The 19167-nt window shown below is 39.4% G+C and overlaps 1 protein-coding gene across 3 annotated transcripts in view; it reads left to right on the top strand.

The window, feature by feature from the left end:
- The window catches only part of nfat5b (nuclear factor of activated T cells 5b), a 59707-nt gene that overhangs the window by 18000 nt on the left and 22540 nt on the right, over positions 1-19167 (top strand). Inside the window, exon 2 of one of the 3 annotated variants that reach the window (XM_056265833.1) lies at positions 16513-16637. The exons of the other annotated variants lie outside the window; for them this stretch is intronic. The gene's annotated coding sequence lies outside the window, so the exon portion shown is untranslated. The remainder of the gene's footprint in view (positions 1-16512; positions 16638-19167) is intronic. 3 annotated transcript variants of the gene reach the window in all.

Below are 19167 nucleotides of genomic sequence, written 5' to 3'. Positions count from 1 at the left end.
AATCTAATGAAATAAAAAACAGCTACTGCAGGGATAGAGTGGGCTGGAAAGAGAGAAGTAGTTAGATAAGTTCGGAAAAAATACAGTGAATAAATAAAGAAATAGAGAGTACTGTTGAAAGGTCGAGAAGAGAGAAGACAGTTACAAAATAAGAAACAAAAAATAAAACACTTAAACAGAATGTCAGCAAGACAATCAGATAAAGAGCAACTCATTTATTTTGAGAGTGAAGAAGAAACTCCTTTAGAAGAGAAAGGAGCTACAAGTGCAAATATGGAGGAAATATTAGAAATCAGCGAGCTGAATAAACAAAGGATAAAAATTGGAGATATTGAAGTAATAATTAGTAATGGACTAATAAAAAATACCAGAGAAGGAATAGTAGTCCTAAATGCTGGCGAAAGCAGTGAGGAAAAACGGATAGTTAAAAGTATGTTAGACGCACAGGCCCTAAAAGAAATCGAAAATGTAGAACAAAGGCTGATGTTGAAATCAGTAGGATCTGTGAGGCTAACATCTGGAACTCCTTACTGGCAGTTAATAGCTCATGCAATAATGACAGACTGTAGGAAGAAGCTATGTACTGCTAAAAAATCAGAAAAAGAGATAGAGACAATAATGTCCTCACTGATAAACATAGCAAATGAAAATAAAATAAAAGAAATACACATGAATCTGATAGGGTCAGGGCAGTTTGGACATTCTGTTACTGCGATGATAAAAGGAATAATATCAGGAATAATCAGTAATTCCGAGGGAAGATTTCAGAGAATAAACTTGCTAATGACAGACAGAGAAAGAGAAGAATTCCGACAGGAATATGAGAAAATCATGGAATTTGACCAGCAAGGGTTAGAATGTGCTAACAAAATTCCGATAAAAACTTCAGTACACAAGAAAATAGTAGGTGTATGCCACCATTCCCATTCTACTTTATGTTAGCAAGAAAACAAATTTTTGATAGAGAAATGCAAGATATAAATCCACGGAGAACAATAGGAAATATTGAAGAAAAAATAAAAGAAAAATGGTCATCCATGAGTGAGGAAGTACAGAGAAAGATTCTAATAATGGCAGGAATGGGAAACAGTGCTTTCAACACGGTAAAATGGATAACTAATAATTTCAAATTAATATTGACAGTAGCAACAATCTTGTTTGTGTTAATCATTATTGAGTGCACAGGATTAGGAAGGATGTGTAGAACATGTATTATTGTAATTTGGAGATTATGCAAATATATCAAGTGCTGTGAGAGAGGTGTGGCTACTTCAGAAAACATGGAAGGGCATACCAGGAGACCATCCTCTAAACATGGAGGTGGGCCTAGAGAGAATAAAAGAAGCTATGTCTAAACAGTAAAACACTGCAAAGAAAGCTGAGAGACGAAAGGATACATCATGGCACATAGCACACACAGCTACTATTCTGAAGGGACACAGAATTACTTTGGCAGACCTGAGGATTTTGGAAATCTGGTAGATATAAACCTATTACAATAATATATGTAGATTAAAATGATAATGAAGGATGAATATGAAATAATTGTGCAAATAAATTAATCTGTTTGTAGGAACTTACAAGGACCCCTGCTGGCCATGTGTTATCCAAATATCATAACCTCTGGATTGTAATTAGAAGATATTCATGTATGAAATGCCAGAGTTTGATCGTAGATAGGAAATCTGTACTATTACCGATGGGAAGTCTGTGTAACATCTGTTTTGAAAGAACAAACGTAGTGATTTGGTACAACGAACACGACACAATAGAGTATTGTGTTAATGTATTCGATCTGGTGAAAGAAATGCATGTTCAAATATTGGACAGATTTAAGCATATGTTCAGGGTGCTCTACCCAGAGGCCAAAGAGAGATATAGTGATCTGTCGGCTCATGAAATGTGGAGGAAGGGAGACCAGTTGGTTGTACATGTACTAGAAGCAAAACCGATAAAGAATAATCTGAAAGTAATGAAACATGATGGGGTATTTTATGTTATAGCCCAAAAGGAAAATGGATGCGTTCCAAGTGAGAGAGAGGCAGACTCGCCGAGCCCAATGGGTACGCCCAGTCCAGTGGGTACGCCCAGTCCAGTGGGTTCGCCCAGTCCAGTTGGTACACCAGGAGTCCAGGAGAGGGAAAGCGGCCCAGAGCAAGGTAGTGATGCCTACGAGAGCTCCAATTCCGACATTCAATCGATGTAAAAAATGTGTGAGTGATGGAAGGGGCCGCGCCTTCATATGTGAGACTCCTGATGGACAATTGGTTGCGGCTTGTATACATGAGATTACTAATGGCAATTGGATGCGCAGTGCATTTGGATGTTATTTGACTATAGTGAAACAAAGTACAAAAATCTGGCCTCCTGGAAATCCTATAAAGGGAAAGTTAATTGAGAGTAAAGTGTTGAGACCGAAAAATAAGAGACCTTGGGTAGAGGGATACATGAACATATTCCAGAAAAACGTGTATACAGAAACTGGGCAAGTATATGCTCAATTGTCTAAATATGACAAGAAAAGAGGATGTTACAGAACTTACCTGACCTTGGAGATAAAGGAATAAATTGCATGAAGGGCATGTTGTGGAAAATATGCAATTTGTTCATTTAATCTCAATCTGTGATTTAAGACTTTTATAAGAAGTCTGATGTAAAGACTTTTATATTAAGTCTCTTATGTTTTATGTAAGGTAAAGACTTTTATATTAAGTCTCTTATGTGATTTAAGACTTTTATAAGAAGTCTGATGTAAAGACTTTTATATTAAGTCTCTGATGTTTTATGTAATGTAAAGACTTTTTAAGTCTCTTATGTGATTTAAGACTTTTATAAGAAGTCTGAAGTAAAGACTTTTATATTAAGTCTCTTATGTTTTATGTAGTGTAAAGACTTTTATATTAAGTCTCTTATGTAGTGTGACAATGTGACGACTGTGACAAACACAAGAATGATTGGTTAAAAATGTTTATTGGGTATGTAAGAAATACACAGAAACATGATTTGTTAAAAAATGTTTAATGGATTTACAAAGAATACGCAGTAGAATGAAATGTTGAAAAATGTTTATTAAGCTTGTAAAAGAACACACAGAAAGCATGATGTATTGAAAATGTTTATTGAAAGGATTGTGAAAGAAAGAAACAGTGAGGCTTGTCTTGTGGAAATGTTTTATTAAAGAAACACATATAAACTGTATTAAGAAACTATAGTAAAGCATGCATGTAAAGGACAAAATGCAAGTATTACCTGAGTGCTGTGTTATAGACGAGAAGACGACGAATGATGAGGAGACGAGCTCGAAAAAGGAGGATGAAGGAGTACAGAACCTTTTATAAGGAAATTGTAAACGGATTGAAGGAGTTAACCTTTGTAGAAGATCTAGGATTGGATAAATTGTGCATATGAGTTTGAATATGTAATGAGGAGGTGTGATGAGTGATATGTATTATAAAAGGAACTGTATTTCATGTAAGAGGCAGATTCTGGATGATGGGCCAGTCTCTCCATTGTTTGATGATCCAAGCCTGACACCTGCTGGTGAAACTTGTGAACTGATTTTGAAACTTTAACTTGTTACTTTGTATGGAAAAACTTTGAATAACCATTATAATAAATCTACTTATAACTATTATAAAAAGATTGCCTGCCACAAGTCTCTGCTTTATACAAAAGAACTAAACCACGGAGGGGTCTTTCTTCTAGACTGTAAGTATAAATTTGTATGCTTATTATCTATGGTAGAATTTGACCTATACTTTACCTTACCTGAGAGTATAAACAAAATAAGGTAGAAGATGTAAACGATCTATATATAGGAGATATAGGATAGATCCGGCATCAAATAACAAGGTGCATTGCTGTAATAATAGGTGTGTTCTCCTTGTGTCTATTGGATCGGCAGACATTCTACAGCCTTAATTAGATTGCTGGCCGAATCCTCTTATGCTATTAATGTTCTCAAGGTGTGGATTTAGTCTGACTGAGTCCAAAGGACAAATACACTGAGCTGAGGACTCTCTCTCCTACAAGATGACATGGAGTAACAGTGGGGCAATACGTAACAAAAGTCTGGGGCCGCTTTTAAAATATGGGATGTTTATGTATATATTGATTTTTTTTAACTAGATTTAGGATTTAAAGAAATGAACACAAAGCAAAGTTTGAAAAAAAAGAAGAAAAAAAAGTGAAAATCCGCACTGTTTATACATTAGGTCACTAATTTCCACCTGTGGTCTCAGGCTGTTGGACTTCACCATGTGGCAAGAAAATGTAATTATCCAAATATTTATAACCCAAATGTTTTATCAGCTTTTTTGCATTGGTCAGCTATTTTATTATATTTCAGTTAACCTGTATTTTTTTTTAGGTAAAACGAAGGTTTTCTTTTTTTATGGCTTTAGTTTTAGTTCTAATTCTATAGTTCTAATTTTAGTTAAAATTCTGACCCTCCAATCTGAATGTCGCAGCAGAAATCCAGACTCATCAGACCAGGCCACGTTTTCCAATCTTCTATTGTCCAGTTTTGGTGATCCCGTGTGAATTGTAGCCTCAGTTTCCTTTTCTTATCTCACAGGAGTGTCACTGGTGTGTGTCTTCTGCTGCTGTAGCTCTTCTGCTTCAAGGTTTGATGTGTTGAGCATTCAGAGATGCTCTTCTGCTTCAAGGTTTGATGTGTTGAGTCTTCAGAGATGCTCTTCTGCTTCAAGGTTTGATGTGTTGAGCGTTCAGAGATGCTCTTCTGCTTCTAGGTTTGATGTGTTGAGCATTCAGAGATGCTCTTCTGCTTCAAGGTTTGATGTGTTGAGTCTTCAGAGATGCTCTTCTGCTTCAAGGTTTGATGTGTTGAGCGTTCAGAGATGCTCTTCTGCTTCAAGGTTTGACGTGTTGAGTCTTCAGAGATGCTCTTCTGCTTCAAGGTTTGATGTGTTGAGCATTCAGAGATGCTCTTCTGCTTCAAGGTTTGATGTGTTGAGCGTTCAGAGATGCTCTTCTGCTTCAAGGTTTGATGTGTTGAGTGTTCAGAGATGCTCTTCTGCTTCAAGGTTTGACGTGTTGAGCGTTCAGAGATGCTCTTCTGCTTCAAGGTTTGATGTGTTGAGTGTTCAGAGATGCTCTTCTGCTTCAAGGTTTGATGTGTTGAGCGTTCAGAGATGCTCTTCTGCTTCAAGGTTTGATGTGTTGAGTGTTCAGAGCTGCTCTTCTGCTTCAAGGTTTGACGTGTTGAGCATTCAGAGATGCTCTTCTGCTTCAAGGTTTGACGTGTTGAGCGTTCAGAGATGCTCTTCTGCTTCAAGGTTTGATGTGTTGAGTGTTCAGAGATGCTCTTCTGCTTCAAGGTTTGACGTCTTGAGCGTTCAGAGATGCTCTTCTGCTTCAAGGTTTGATGTGTTGAGCGTTCAGAGATGCTCTTCTGCTTCAAGGTTCTATGTGCTGTGTGTTCAGAGATGCTCTTCTGCTTCAAGGTTTGACGTGTTGAGCGTTCAAAGATGCTCTTCTGCTTCAAGGTTTGATGTGTTGTTGAGCGTTCAAAGATGCTCTTCTGCTTCAAGGTTTGACGTGTTGAGCGTTCAGAGATGCTCTTCTGCTTCAAGGTTTGATGTGCTGTGTGTTCAGAGATGCTCTTCTGCTTCAAGGTTTGATGTGCTGTGTGTTCAGAGATGCTCTTCTGCTTCAAGGTTTGACGTGTTGAGCATTCAGAGATGCTCTTCTGCTTCAATGTTTGATGTGCTGTGTGTTCAGAGATGCTCTTCTGCTTCAAGGTTTGACGTGTTGAGCATTCAGAGATGCTCTTCTGCTTCAAGGTTTGATGTGCTGTGTGTTCAGAGATGCTCTCCTGCAGACCTCGGTTTTAACAAGTGCTTATTTGAGTTACTGTTGCCTTTCTATCAGCTGGAACCAGTCTGGTCATTCTCCTCTGACCTCTGGCATCAACAAGGCATTTACACCCACAGAACTGGATATTTTCTCTTTTTCTGAACATTCTCTGTAAACCCTAAATATGGCTGTGCTTGAAAATCCCAGTAGATCAGCATTTTCGAGAATACTCAGACCAGCCCGTCTGGCGCCAATATCCCAGATACGTTCAAAGTCACTTCAATTAAATTTCTTCTCCATTCTGATGCTCAGTTTGAACTTCAGCAGATCATCTTGATCATGTCTACATGCCTAAATGCATTGAGCTGCTGACATGTATTTGGCTGATTAGATATTTGCGTTAATGAGTAGTTGAACAGGTGTAACTAAGAATGTGGCCGATAAACAGTTACTGTTCATAAAAATATTGTCAAATCAATGGTGTACTTGGTTCTGGTCCCCAATGCACAAGTCAATTGACCTTATTCAGAGCAGTGCCATGACAGGTATGAAAGCGAGGCTGTTATGGATAGACTTACGGTGTTTTCAATGGCATCCACTGTAAAAAGCTGTATAAAGCTCCTAGATCACTTATAATTTTCCACAGCTCATGTTGCCTGTAGTTTTTTGTCTACTGAAATTTCTTGGAAAGATATTTTTGCAGTGTTTCGTCAGCAGAACAATCCAAAAACAATTAAATAACAGTACAACCCACTGAAGAGATGTGGGTCTATCCCTCACAGCCTGACTTTCATTCCCATTAAAAATCAAAGATGGCGCTGCTGTGAATAGGGTGACCCCAAAAAAATCACAAATTATTACATCCATAATGCATTTTGTCAAATTTTTGTACCGCAAATCTTGTGGCATTATAATATACAGTGTCATTACACACCAAAAATAAACACACAGCTTTGACACAACGACTTTTTACCAGTCATTCATTAGGCCAGGCGTGCTAGATATCGCAAATTTTCTTTAATTTGTTTTAGAATATCTTGACTTTTACCAGGTTGATTTGATATACTTTGATTAGTAAATTCTGAACATATGTAGTTTTGCACATAGCTATGTGGAGGGTTGACAACCATCCTGTAAAGTTGGAAATGGCATTTAGTGTGTGTCTCTCTCAGATGGTTTTCATTATTGCATTGCAGATGTTTATGTGGTACACTGTTAAATGGGATTTAAATGTGAAGTTTTACTCTTTCAGTGAGGGTTGGATGGCTTTGTGTTTGTGTCTGTGAGAGTGTTTGTGTGCATGTGAGCCTGTCAGAGCAGTGGCCATGCTTGTGTAAACAGCGTGAATTCCTCACTGCGCTGAGGCCCTGCTTTCATCCGCGACCAATGGCTGTTTCTTCCCTTCTCTGCCGCCCTGTTGAAGCTGCTGGTAAACACAGCAGACACAGACTTGTTTCTGTGCTAAAAACACACTTTTGAGATCCGGCTGAGAGCTAGAACGGGCTTCTCACAAGTGTCACCTCAGGTGAAGCCACACTTCATGGTGCAATGAATGCATTTCCCCTTAAGTTTTCAAAATAAATATATGGCAGTAAAGGTAGGGTAGGCAATTTTTTTTCATTAACACTTTTTGTTATATTGGTTGAAATCCTCTTCATATCCTGATAGCAATCAATAATAAAAGTGGTCTAAATACTTAACGATGTACATACTTGTAAATGTTCTTTGGAAGTCTCAGGACCAAACAATGTTTGTCCAATTATTGCATTCAGTCTGAATGCAATAATAGGATGTCCTACCTGCCTGTCAACATATGTATTTCCATAACAATAATAATAGTAATAATAATAATTCATTACATTTATATAGCGCTTTTCTAGGCACTCAAAGCGCTTCACATGGAAGGGGGAATCTCCTCAACCACCACCAATGTGCAGCATCCACCTGGATGATGCGACGGCAGCCATATTGCGCCAGAACGCCCACCACACACCAGCTTACTGGTGGAGAGGAGACAGAGTGATGAAGCCAATCAGTGTATATATATATGGGGATGATTAGGAGGCCATGATGGACAGAGGCCACAGGGCAAATTTGGCCAGGATGCCGGGGTTACACCCCTACTCTTTCGAAAGACATCCTGGGATTTTTAATGACCACAGAGAGTCAGGACCTCGGTTTAACGTCTCATCCGAAGGACGGTGCTCTTTTGATAGTATAGTGTCCCCGTCACTATACTGGGGCGTTAGGACCCACACAGACCACAGGGTGAGCGCCCCCTGCTGGCCTCACTAACACCTCTTCCAGCAGCAACCTGGTTTTCTCAGAAGGTCTTTCTACAGGGTGGTATGGCTGCTGGCTCCATACCTCCGCGCACCTGCTCGCACAGACATCACACGTCATCAGCACGTTCTGTAAGGCTATGCAGAGTTGTAGACAGACACCAGTCACCGAGCACCACAAACAAACAGCAGCCGCCTTTTACAGCTCCTCCTGAACCAAAACAGTGAGCTTATGCTACGTTCATGTCTTGTTGTAAGCGTAATTACAAGATGGCATCCTGTGACGTTCTATTCTGAACTGTTCAACACTATCAACGCCGAAATGAACCTGCAGCAAATGTAATGTTTACATTTTTTTTGTCAGGAATTCAGTCAATGTATCCACACTCAAGAGATCAAATGTCATGCTCAGATAGTATGTGAAAAAGAAAAGACGACGCCAACCCCTGCGAAGACTTCAGATGACGAAACTCTTAATCAATATGCACCAATGCTACATTTTTCTAATTGTCATAGCCTAATCATTTGTTATTCAATTCAATTCAATTCACCTTTATTTATATAGCGCTTTTTACAATACAGATTGTATCAAAGCGCTTCACAGTGATAACATGAAAACAATATAACAAAAACAATATAACAATATAACTAAGTTTGTTTCTTAATTAAAATTGCGTCAACGTCCACCTAAGTAAGGCAGATCAATAATATTATTGAATATTAAATGTCCCCAACTAAGCAAGCCAAAAGCCAAGGCAACAGTGGCAAGGAACCAAAACTCCATCAGGTGACAGAATGGAGAAAAAAACCTTGGGAGAAACCAGACTCAGTCGGGGGGCCAGTTCTCCTCTGACCAACGAAGGAACAGTGCATGATTCGGGCAGCATTACGAGTCAGATTGGATCGGAACATTTAGAGTATTTTTTGGAAGTCCAAGTAATCACGCCGGTATTAAGACGAGTTGTTGAGGATCAGTGCCGTCCACCATAGAGAGTCCATATCGCCCGTGCTGAGTCGTCACTTCACAGGCTTTGTGATTGGAGCATCTGAAGTCTCCGTGAGAGGCTGGATACAAACTGGGGCTGACGAACGCCATTTTCTCGGGATTCGCGTCCCGAGATAACAGCAGAAAAGCAAAAAGGGAAAATAATTAGCGTAGCTGCTGTTCATAGTGATGATTTCCATAACACAGTCGTAAATGAGAAAACATGAAGACAGTGACTCTTGCGTCCCAAAATCACCCCCCTCCGTCCCCCACTCAACTCAGCCTTGCTTACTGACCTCTACGTCCCTCCTGCTGCTGAGACCTAACCACAATCTCACAATCTCTCCGCAACCCAACCATACGCACCAACCCGTTGACTAAGGCTGTCGAGCCCCACTGGTGCGTGAATAGGCAGTTTCAGTGGACAACGGTTCCGTATGGCATACCACCTACCGCAACACAATATCTGCCCAACCACCCGTCATTCACGCAATATATACAGGAACGTAATGACTGTAAATACTATGCAACCTACAGATAACCTACAGTCTCTTCAAGTTTTATAGTATTAAATGCATTTGATCTAATTCAGCAGTATTATAAAAGGTAAGCATTATGTAAATGCTTGGCTAAAGAGATGCGTCTTTAATCTAGTTTTAAACTGGGACAGCGAGTCAGAGCCTCGAAAAATATCAGGAAGGCTATTCCAGAGTTTAGGAGCTAAATGTGAGAACGCCCTCCCTCCTTTAGTCGACTTAGATATCCTAGGAATGACCAGAAGCCTCGAATTTAGTGATCTTAAAGAACGCGATGGATTGTAGGGCGATAGAAGGTCCATTAAATACACAGGAGCTAAACCATTTAGGGCTTTATAGGTCAGTAATAGTACTTTGTAATTGATACGGAACTTGATAGGTAACCAGTGTAGAAATGATAAAATTGGTGTTATATGATCATATTTTCTTGACCCAGTAAGAACTCTAGCGGCTGCATTTTGCACTAACTGTAGCTTGTTTATTGAGGATGAAGGACAGCCAGCTAATAAGGCATTACAGTAATCTAGTCTCGAGGTCATGAATGCATGAACTAACTTTTCTGCATCAGAAACAAACAAGTATTCATTACTTCAAAGAGCTCATTGTTTCTGCCTTAAATTATCACATTGTTTAAATTAATACATTTTTAGCTAACTGTGATTTTGTATACATTTCTGAAATACATAACATGACAGTTATCTCTGATAACAGATCACTCTAAATTGTAATTTGGACTCATGCATTTTCTGTAAAGCTGCTTTGAAACGATGTGTATTGTGAAAAGCGCTATACAAATAAATGTTAATTGAATTGAATTTATTTTAATGTGTCAGTATTACAGTGTAATTATACATTTAAGTACTGAGTAATAATTATTAACTACATGTACTTACTATGGGGTTAGGATGAGGGTTTGGTTTAGGGTTAACTGCATGTAATTATGCATAATTTACAGTAACTACATGTAACATGTGTAACAATGACACTGTAAAATAAAGTGTTACTGGCTACTTATTATGGAAATAACATACAGTACTTAAAAAGAATATGCTTAAGTGCAAACTGAATGTTCGCACACATAAACCACAGAGAAAAAGTGAAAAATGGTAAACTTCATCAACTTCTGATGATAGTGATGATGGTACCTTTATTTTTTCCATCCTCCTTGTGTTTGGGTCTTTAGAAAGCTGAATGTAACAACAAGAGGTTTGTTTATCTGGCTGCTAGCTGTTGAGAACCATCCTCATTTCCACATTCAATGAACTCCTCTGGAAACTATATAAAAATACAGCTTCTTTATTGGCATTTATGGTTCCATGAAGAACCTTAAACATCCATAGAACCTTTTCATTTGCACAAAAGGTTCTTAATAGTTGACAAGGGGTTTTAAGATTATTAAGAAGTTGCGATTTATAATAGTCTTTTACAATTGTTCCTTGTCAGACTGTAAGAACATGATCCCAGCTGTAAGCCATTTCACACTGTAATATCTCAGTCATTAATGTCAGACTGGACGAAAGTCAAGATGCATTAAAAACGGACGCACAAGAAAACCCATCTGGAGTTTTAATTTAAATCATCCATCAATGACACGTTCGGTGACAGTGAGCTGCATTTACATGTGAGATAGAAATGGTGGCTACAAAGTAATCTCTAACGTTAATTTTGGTCATGGTTTGTCTTGAAAAATGAAGACAATTTGGCGGTCGTGGCCAAACTCGTACAGTGTGCACCCGGCTTAAAATAATCTTTCTTTTAAGAACTGTTTCATGAATGGAATCCAAAATGGTCATTTAATGGCATTGCTGTGAAAAACCCCTTTTGGAACCTTTATTTATAATACATTAACCTACATGTGATGGCACGCAGAATAAAATAAACATCCTTCTTACGGTTTACGTCCGCCTCAAGCTTAGGCCATTGTTTAGCCCATAGCTATTGACGCTGGACTAAGAGTACCCATCTATCCTCCTGGCTTCTGTTACAGTAAGACCTCTTGACATGCTTGTAAAATCTAGGCCATGTAATCTGTTGCCCTTGGATGTTCTCATTATCTATTGCCCTTATGGGACATAGGGCAGATCCCGTCTGGTCCAGAGCTTAAACTGAAGTGGATGCTGGTTGTGTTATATCTCTGAATGAAGGAGTGCTGCTGAGTGTGTCTGACTTTTGTGACTTTCTGAATTTACTGTATACTTCAGCTTTTCTCTGAATGTCTGACAACAGATTGTGTTTGCATCTCTGTTGTAGCTGTCATTGCCACATCTGTCAATGTGCTAGTGCTCAGACCATGACTTTTCTGACTAGTCTGATATTATTTGTTGAAAATATTATTTTGACTAAAGACACTGTAAAAAGCATGGAAACGATCTCTTTAGAATATTGAGAGAAAACTATTTTTTTGGGGGAAAAAGTGAATGTTGACAGTAAGTTTGATTAAGGGTATATGGCAATTTAGGACAAAAAACAAGTTAACTAGACCTATGACTGAGATATCATACAATGCAAGAAACTGCCTTGCCATGTAAGTTACCATCCAGTTAGGTCTATTTGTGTCGTTATCAAAATCAGTTAGTATCCTCATAGTACTTTCTCTCCAAATTCAAAAAGTTTGGTAACACTTTATTTTAGTGTCCTTTTTTTATTTTAGTGCGAGTATTGACCAGTGAATTAAATTGAGTGTGTGAGTGGAGGGAATATCCATACAGATGAGATGATTTAGATTAGATGGGAAAGCATTGATCCATTGTTATGTTCCACTTCCTGATGTGTCAGAGTCTGGGTGACAGAGTTTCATGGCAGATCACAAGTGTTTTGGCTTGTAATTGAACAATCCTGATCATCTCAGATGGTGCTTTGCTTAGCCTATAACTTGTGTTTTTGTCGCGTTGTGTTTTAAGTTTGAAAGTTTTCTGAATTCAAATGTGAACTGCTGACATCATGTCTTTTATAGTCACACCATAAGAGCAATTTCATTCTCAACTCAATATTCTAGTTTAAAATATTTATGATTTCCGCATAGCACTACATCCATATGAAAAATATGAACTTGTATTACAAGATTTTTATTTACACTTATTGTCATTCTACTTCAAATTAGAACTGCACGAATAATCATTAAAAGTCTAAAAATAAATAAAATAATTAAAATTAAATACCATACATTAAAATAAGATATACATATTTTTAAATAGACTGCAGCAATTAACATTTTGTCAGAACCTCTAGTAAATGGTATGTTATTTTGCTTAGGCCTAGTTGTCTGTACAGAATCATGAGAGAATCGTGATCTCTGTTTAAAACACAAAAAAGTTATCCAGAATCATGCAGATCTTTAAAATTTGAGTGTTATACTTGCCGTTTCTTTGTAATAAATTGTGAAATTGACTTTCAATTTCTGACCATTTTTTAAAATGTCCTTCACTTTATCTATAGTACGTATATATGACAGACAGCCTCCCATACACACATTTTGATTAATGATATAAATGTACAACTTTAGACAGTTTCTACTTTCTCTCTCTCTCTCTCTCTCTCTCTCTCTCTCTCTCTCTCTCTCTCTCTCTCTCTCTCTCTCTCTCTCTCTCTCTCTCTCTCTCTCTCTCTCTCTCTCTCTCTCTCTCTCTCTCTCGGGTTTGCTAGTGACAAACCAGACAGGACAGCAACTGTTGCCTTGTTTTTCTCCTCATATAGTGCACCCATTTAAATTTCCCTTTACCACCTAATTAATGCTCAGAATACTTGGAGATGTAGGCTGCGCTTTGCTCCTGGTTGCTATGGTGCCATCGGCAGCAGGGTGGAATAAGTAATAAACATTTGTAGAGTGTTATAAATGATTCCCTGCTTAAATCCTCTTGTCCTTTGAATGGAGCCTTTCACCTTGTAAATCTTTAAAAGCGCTGTCTGTATCAGGGCCGCCTGGATCACTTTCATCCCACATCCCATTGCAGATAATAAAATACAATGCCTACCTCTGGCTTGCATTAAAAGCACATTTCTGATTCTAGCTTAGGCAATTCAAACACACTGAAAACATGTGTTTTGTTCAGTAAATATGTTGGGGGGGGGGGGGGGGGGGGGAACAGAAATATCCTGATACTGAATCTCTGTCAAAGCCTGCACTGCCAGTCCTTCAAACCTATCTGCAATCTCCTCAACCCTTTGTCTCCCTGATAAATTCACCTCATTCTGAGTGTTCGCCAGTCCAGCTTCACCTAGAACGTCCGTGTGGGTGTCACTCCACCTCGGCCTGTTGACCAGTCGGCTCCACCTGGGACTGTTGATCCCTATGGCTCCACTGTGCTTCCTCATCCCTCCGGCTCCACCTTGGTCAGTCGTCACACAGCCATCACCATGGACTTATGGGACTTAGTCTGTGACTCGTCCCTCCACCTCTTTAGCTCTGGCGGGCTCCTCCATCCCTCCAGCTCTGCCTCGGCACCGCCCTGCCCTCCAGGACCTTCTGTGTCGCCTGATCCCTCAGTTCTCCGCCTGGGACTCCACCGCCAACAGCTCCATCTCAGCCGTGGTCCCCCTGGTTCCTACTGCCAAGCCTCCACCATGGCTCCTCCCTCTCTCGACTCCACCGTGGGCTTGCGTCCTGGCCCTCCCGCCCTTGCTCTTACCGTTGTCTTCTCCACCCAGGTTCCTGTCCTATGTTCCTGCAACCAAAGTCCTCCGCCAAAGCCCCCTCCCACCCTCCTCTGCTGTCCTTTTTGTAAAGTTATTGAGGCGCGAGGACGTGTCACCTCGATGGGGGGATATGGGGGATCTGTGTTCTATGTATGTTTGGGTGGGTTTTCATGAGTTTCCTATGTTTTAGTTAGTTACTGTGGTTTCTCATTGTTTGCACCTGTTATTCATTTCATTAATTAGTTTGGTCTGTATTTGCCCTCCATGTTTCTTTCAGTTGATTTTCAGTTCTCGTCATGTGTATAGCGGTTGTTCTGTTTCTAGTGTTCTGAGTGTTGTGTTAAATAAATATTCACACCTCTGGCGAATAGGTCCGTTTTTCTCACCTTTATTGCAAAAACAGTTCTTATATTTGTAATCATATTTTGCAGTATTACTGTTATTACTGTATTTTCAATCAAATAAATGCAGCCTTGGCGAGCATTAGAGACTTCTTTCAAAAATATAAAAAAAATGATATGTTTCCAAACTTTTGACAGATACTATAAATATATTGAAAAAAGGAATATCCTGATACTGAATCTTTGTCAAAAAACTAAAATGTCTTCAAGGTCATTAAAATGAACCATATCTGATTCATTCAATGCAATTCATAAATAATACCAAGATTTGGTTTGAATATTAGTTGGGTAACATGACTGCATACTGAGCAATGTCATCATGAGCTAATTAATATTCATGAGCTCAGTGACGTCACTTACTCCTTTGTAATATGTTTCCCACCTCTGTTTTGCCTGTCTTTTTTGGCAGTTCTGCTTGACAAGCCTCTAAGCTACTTCACAAAACCTGTTTAGCTAGTTAAATAAAGCAAGAGGATCAAGCCAAAAAGCTAACAAGAGAAAAAAACACGAGGGGCTAACGGGGAGCTGACGGGCCAACAGCCAAAAACACTGGCACTCTAGCGTATCCAGGGCTAATCAGAACAAGTGCCAGGAATCTGCAATAGTGAATGAAAGTGTGAATGAGAGTTCGGAATTACTTGCATAATGTGTTTTTCCTTCCTTTACTTTTGTCCATTCATGCACAATGGGCTCAAATATGTTCAGCTTTATGGTTCGAGAGCATGAATTTCAGTCAATCGTCCACGTGTGGCCGAACTTCTGTGTTATTAAGATCCCAATAATGGCACAATAGCGTGACAACATCTCATCTGACAGCAGATACTTAATCAGGTTGCGTTTTTCTCAAGCACTCTTTACTTAAACTGCGTCTGACAGAAGAGTCAACAGCTTTCATGCACGTCTTTCAAAATAAACATTACACATCAGAAAAACATTTAGAATTACGTTTTTGTTGTTTCTTTGACTACACACTACGCGACCCACTCAAAACAGCCTTGTGACCCAAAGGCATGTTGAGAAACACTGTTATAAGCGACTTGAGGAGATTGAGCTAAGCTTTTGCAAATTGATGATCGCACTAAACCATATTGCGATTATGGTTTATTTCGATATCCCTTAAAGTAATAATTTTATTATATTATAACATATGCTGGAACATTAAATTAGTTCCGGTGTTTGGTTCTCAGGCCGCTGATAGTCACATCGTTGATTCTGGAGTATTGCTCGAGGTCCGCAACACGAGTCTCCAGGATAGCGATCTTTCGGTCCTTCTCCAAGCTTTGCCTCTTTAGCATTTGGATTTCCCCCATCAGATCAACAATTTTCTTCTGTTGCGCTGATACGGTCGAAACCTCCGCCGACAAGAAGTCGGGTAGGATTGAATTTTTCTTAGGTGGCATATTCCTTGGTTACAGGAATCCTTGGTTACAGGTTCCTTGGTTGAACCACTTCACAAAACTTCACGTAGTAGAAGAAGCTGTGTGGACGTTGAAGGTCGTTTGCATATGAATTCTAATGGGGAAAAAAAAATCCTGATTCCTGACTACCAACTTCCAAACTGAAGGTGTCAACTATAGTTCACTGGAAAAATTTAATGAAAAAGCAGCACGGAGATTCAGATAAATTTCTTCTCTTGTGTTACATGGAAAAAGCAAATCTTCTGGGTTTAGATTAGAACAACACAAGGAAGAGTAAATGTCGGAATTTTCTTCTTGCCCTTTAATTCAGTGTAAGTGTGTTTTGGCATCAGATCTAGTCTGAACAAGAAAGAAGCTTGAAAGTGGGAAATTGTTTTGTAGAAGCAATGAAATCATAGTGTTTACCAAGTTAATACTGCTCTTTGTTTTTCTTTTCCCTAGTGAAAGAAAAACTGTGTTTTGGGACAGGAACGGCAGCCACCGTGTCCTGTTTGTGTGGGAAGAAACTGCAGCAAAATAGGAATTTTCTCTCTTAAAATGAGTGGAAACACTTAGAAACAATCCAGGTACTGATTCTGCAGCCGCAGTCTTAGTGCACAGCGCATATTTTCTGTCTATGTGGTTGGCAATCTGTTTACTGGAAGGGTTCTGTGCACACGGCACATGTTCCTGCATGTGCAGACCAGCCTAAGAAGACAAAAATGGGAAACGGTTTTGCAGGGAAAGAGCAGGATCCTCTCTTAAATGTGATTAATGTGCTTGTTTGTGTAGGAAAAAACTACTGATGTTAATTGGAAGCAGACTCAATTACTATTGTTCAGAGTTGTGAGGATTCAGAAGCAAATTCCAAGCATACAGTGCATCCTTTCTGTATTAATCTGCATGTTGGTCCTTCTTAAGCAACAAGCCATGAAAGGTGTTTAAAATATCACTAAACTTTCAAATTCATTGTATTGCAATGTATTACCATGCAGAAAGATGCAAGCTCTAGAAATGAAATAATTCTATATCAAATAGAATGATATAGGCATATAAAAGTACAAGTCAAAGTACCACGGTAATGCATCTGATATACCATACTTTTTGGGACATGCTCTGAATTATAAAAGGGAAAAATGAAGTCTGCTTAAAGTCCAGACAATGATATTTGGAAAAAGTAATGGTGGGTTATGCAAGAACTGTGATGTTGGTCTCAAGACCTTTAAAATCCACTTTCCTAGGCTTGTTTGACTTAGAAACAGAGAGTGTCTGTTGCTCCCCGTCTCGCCTCTGTAAACTGTGTTCACGGCCTTACTGAGAATTTGCCTTTACCTGCCCCCATGTTTGCATCTGTTTCAGGCCATATAAGAGATGAATTTGTTCTCAGGATTTAAGAGACTTTTGAACATACCTGTGCTTTTCACATTTTATTTTCTGTGGGACTGCTTGAAATCATCTAAGCATCTATTACATTGTAGATGCAGACGGAAAGAGTGTGAACATGCAGATACCCTCAGATCTGGAAAATAGTTTGTTCACCAATGTGCAGAGACTTCTACAAGTAAACCATTTGTGATTTGCATTTCTTTTTGGTGCCACTGGTGGACACAAATCCCTAAATTTACTAATGCAGTCCCTTGCAAAGCATGCTGGGAACTACAGATCCACTGCCCAGGGCTGCATTTCTAAAATGCATTGTGAGCTAAAGCCGCGTTTCCACCGCAGGAACTTTACCCAGGAACTAGGAACTTTGGCCTGGTACTCGGTGTGTTTACACCGCAGGAACCAGGGTCTAAATGAAGTTCCGGGTAGATATTTCCCCCTCCGAAAGTCCCTGCTCGCGAGGTAGTACTTTTTCAAAGTTCAGGAACTTTCGCGGGTGGGGCTTGTGCGCTGAACATGCTGATTGGTTGTGTTCACGCCGCATTATGATTGGATAACTCCGCGCAGCATTTTATTTTAACCGGAATTTTTAGAATCTATTGCAGTTCGTGGCTTCATGCAGTAATGAAGTTCCATGCAGTAAGAGTTGTCTGTCTGCAAATATGGAATTTAATAAAAATAAAAAAGGCAGCTGGACCGACGACGAGATTCAGGCTTTATTAAGCGTATTTGCGGAAGAGAAATTTTCTGCGCGTTCGTCCCAGCCTTCTCACGGTCAATGTCCGCAATAGCTGATAACATACGCTGTCTAATTTTAGATCTAACGTTAGCATTACGAGCTTTCTGAACACGCTTTAGTATCAGTGCTCGTCTCTTTTCTGCCGTTTTGTTAATTACCTGGTTAGTAAACCAATACATCTCAAACAACTGCAGCACAGTGTGAATCTCTTCCATATTTATTATAAATGTGGCGCTCAAAACTGATTACTGTCTTTTACAGTCTACTGTCCGTCACAAGCAAGCAATGAGCAGTCGCGCGCAGTTTACCCGGTACTTTAGACCGCGATGTAAACGCAGAAAGCTACCGGTCTGGGGCAAAAAAAGTTCCTGGGAAAAAAGTTCCTGGGACAAATTGTTCCGGGCAATTGCGGTGGAAACGCGGCTTATGTTGATGGTAGAGAGACCATTGGTGGCAAAGGCTCTACGATCTACTTAGGCTTACGATGCTTTTGAGAAATGCAGCCCTGGGCAGTGGATCTGTACCAACATGCTTTGCAAGGGACTGCATTAGGAGAGAACATTTAGGGATTAAGTGTTATTTTATGTGCTTTGCACTTGCAGTAAAGAGAATGTTTGTTATGTGAATGTTAATGTTTAATGTTCAGTTATTGAATGTTGTAGTTACCATTGTGCTGAAGAGTAGCGCAGTGTCAATAGTGATTTTCACTTGATGCAACATAATCTGTAATAACCCCAAATCACAATTTCTCATTGAAGCAAAATTCTCAGATCAGCAAGGAACAGCCAAACACAAACCTATTCTTCTTCTTTGTCCTCCAGAGCAGATGTCCTGTTGCTGACACGAGTCACTGCTATACTGCCCTCTATAGGTGTAGTGCAGTTGTAGTGCTCATGTGTTGAATGTGTCCATCCTTGAATGTGTCCATTGGAAATTGGGTCAATGTAACTCAATTAAGTTAAAACAGCTCGTTAAATAAACCTGATTGAATTAGG

This window comes from Rhinichthys klamathensis, unplaced genomic scaffold, assembly GCF_029890125.1.
Source record: "Rhinichthys klamathensis goyatoka isolate OS25496 unplaced genomic scaffold, OSU_Roscu_1.1 h1tg000240l_1, whole genome shotgun sequence".
NCBI classification, from domain to species: domain Eukaryota; kingdom Metazoa; phylum Chordata; class Actinopteri; order Cypriniformes; family Leuciscidae; genus Rhinichthys; species Rhinichthys klamathensis.
This window is presented reverse-complemented; position numbering and strand designations above follow the sequence as displayed.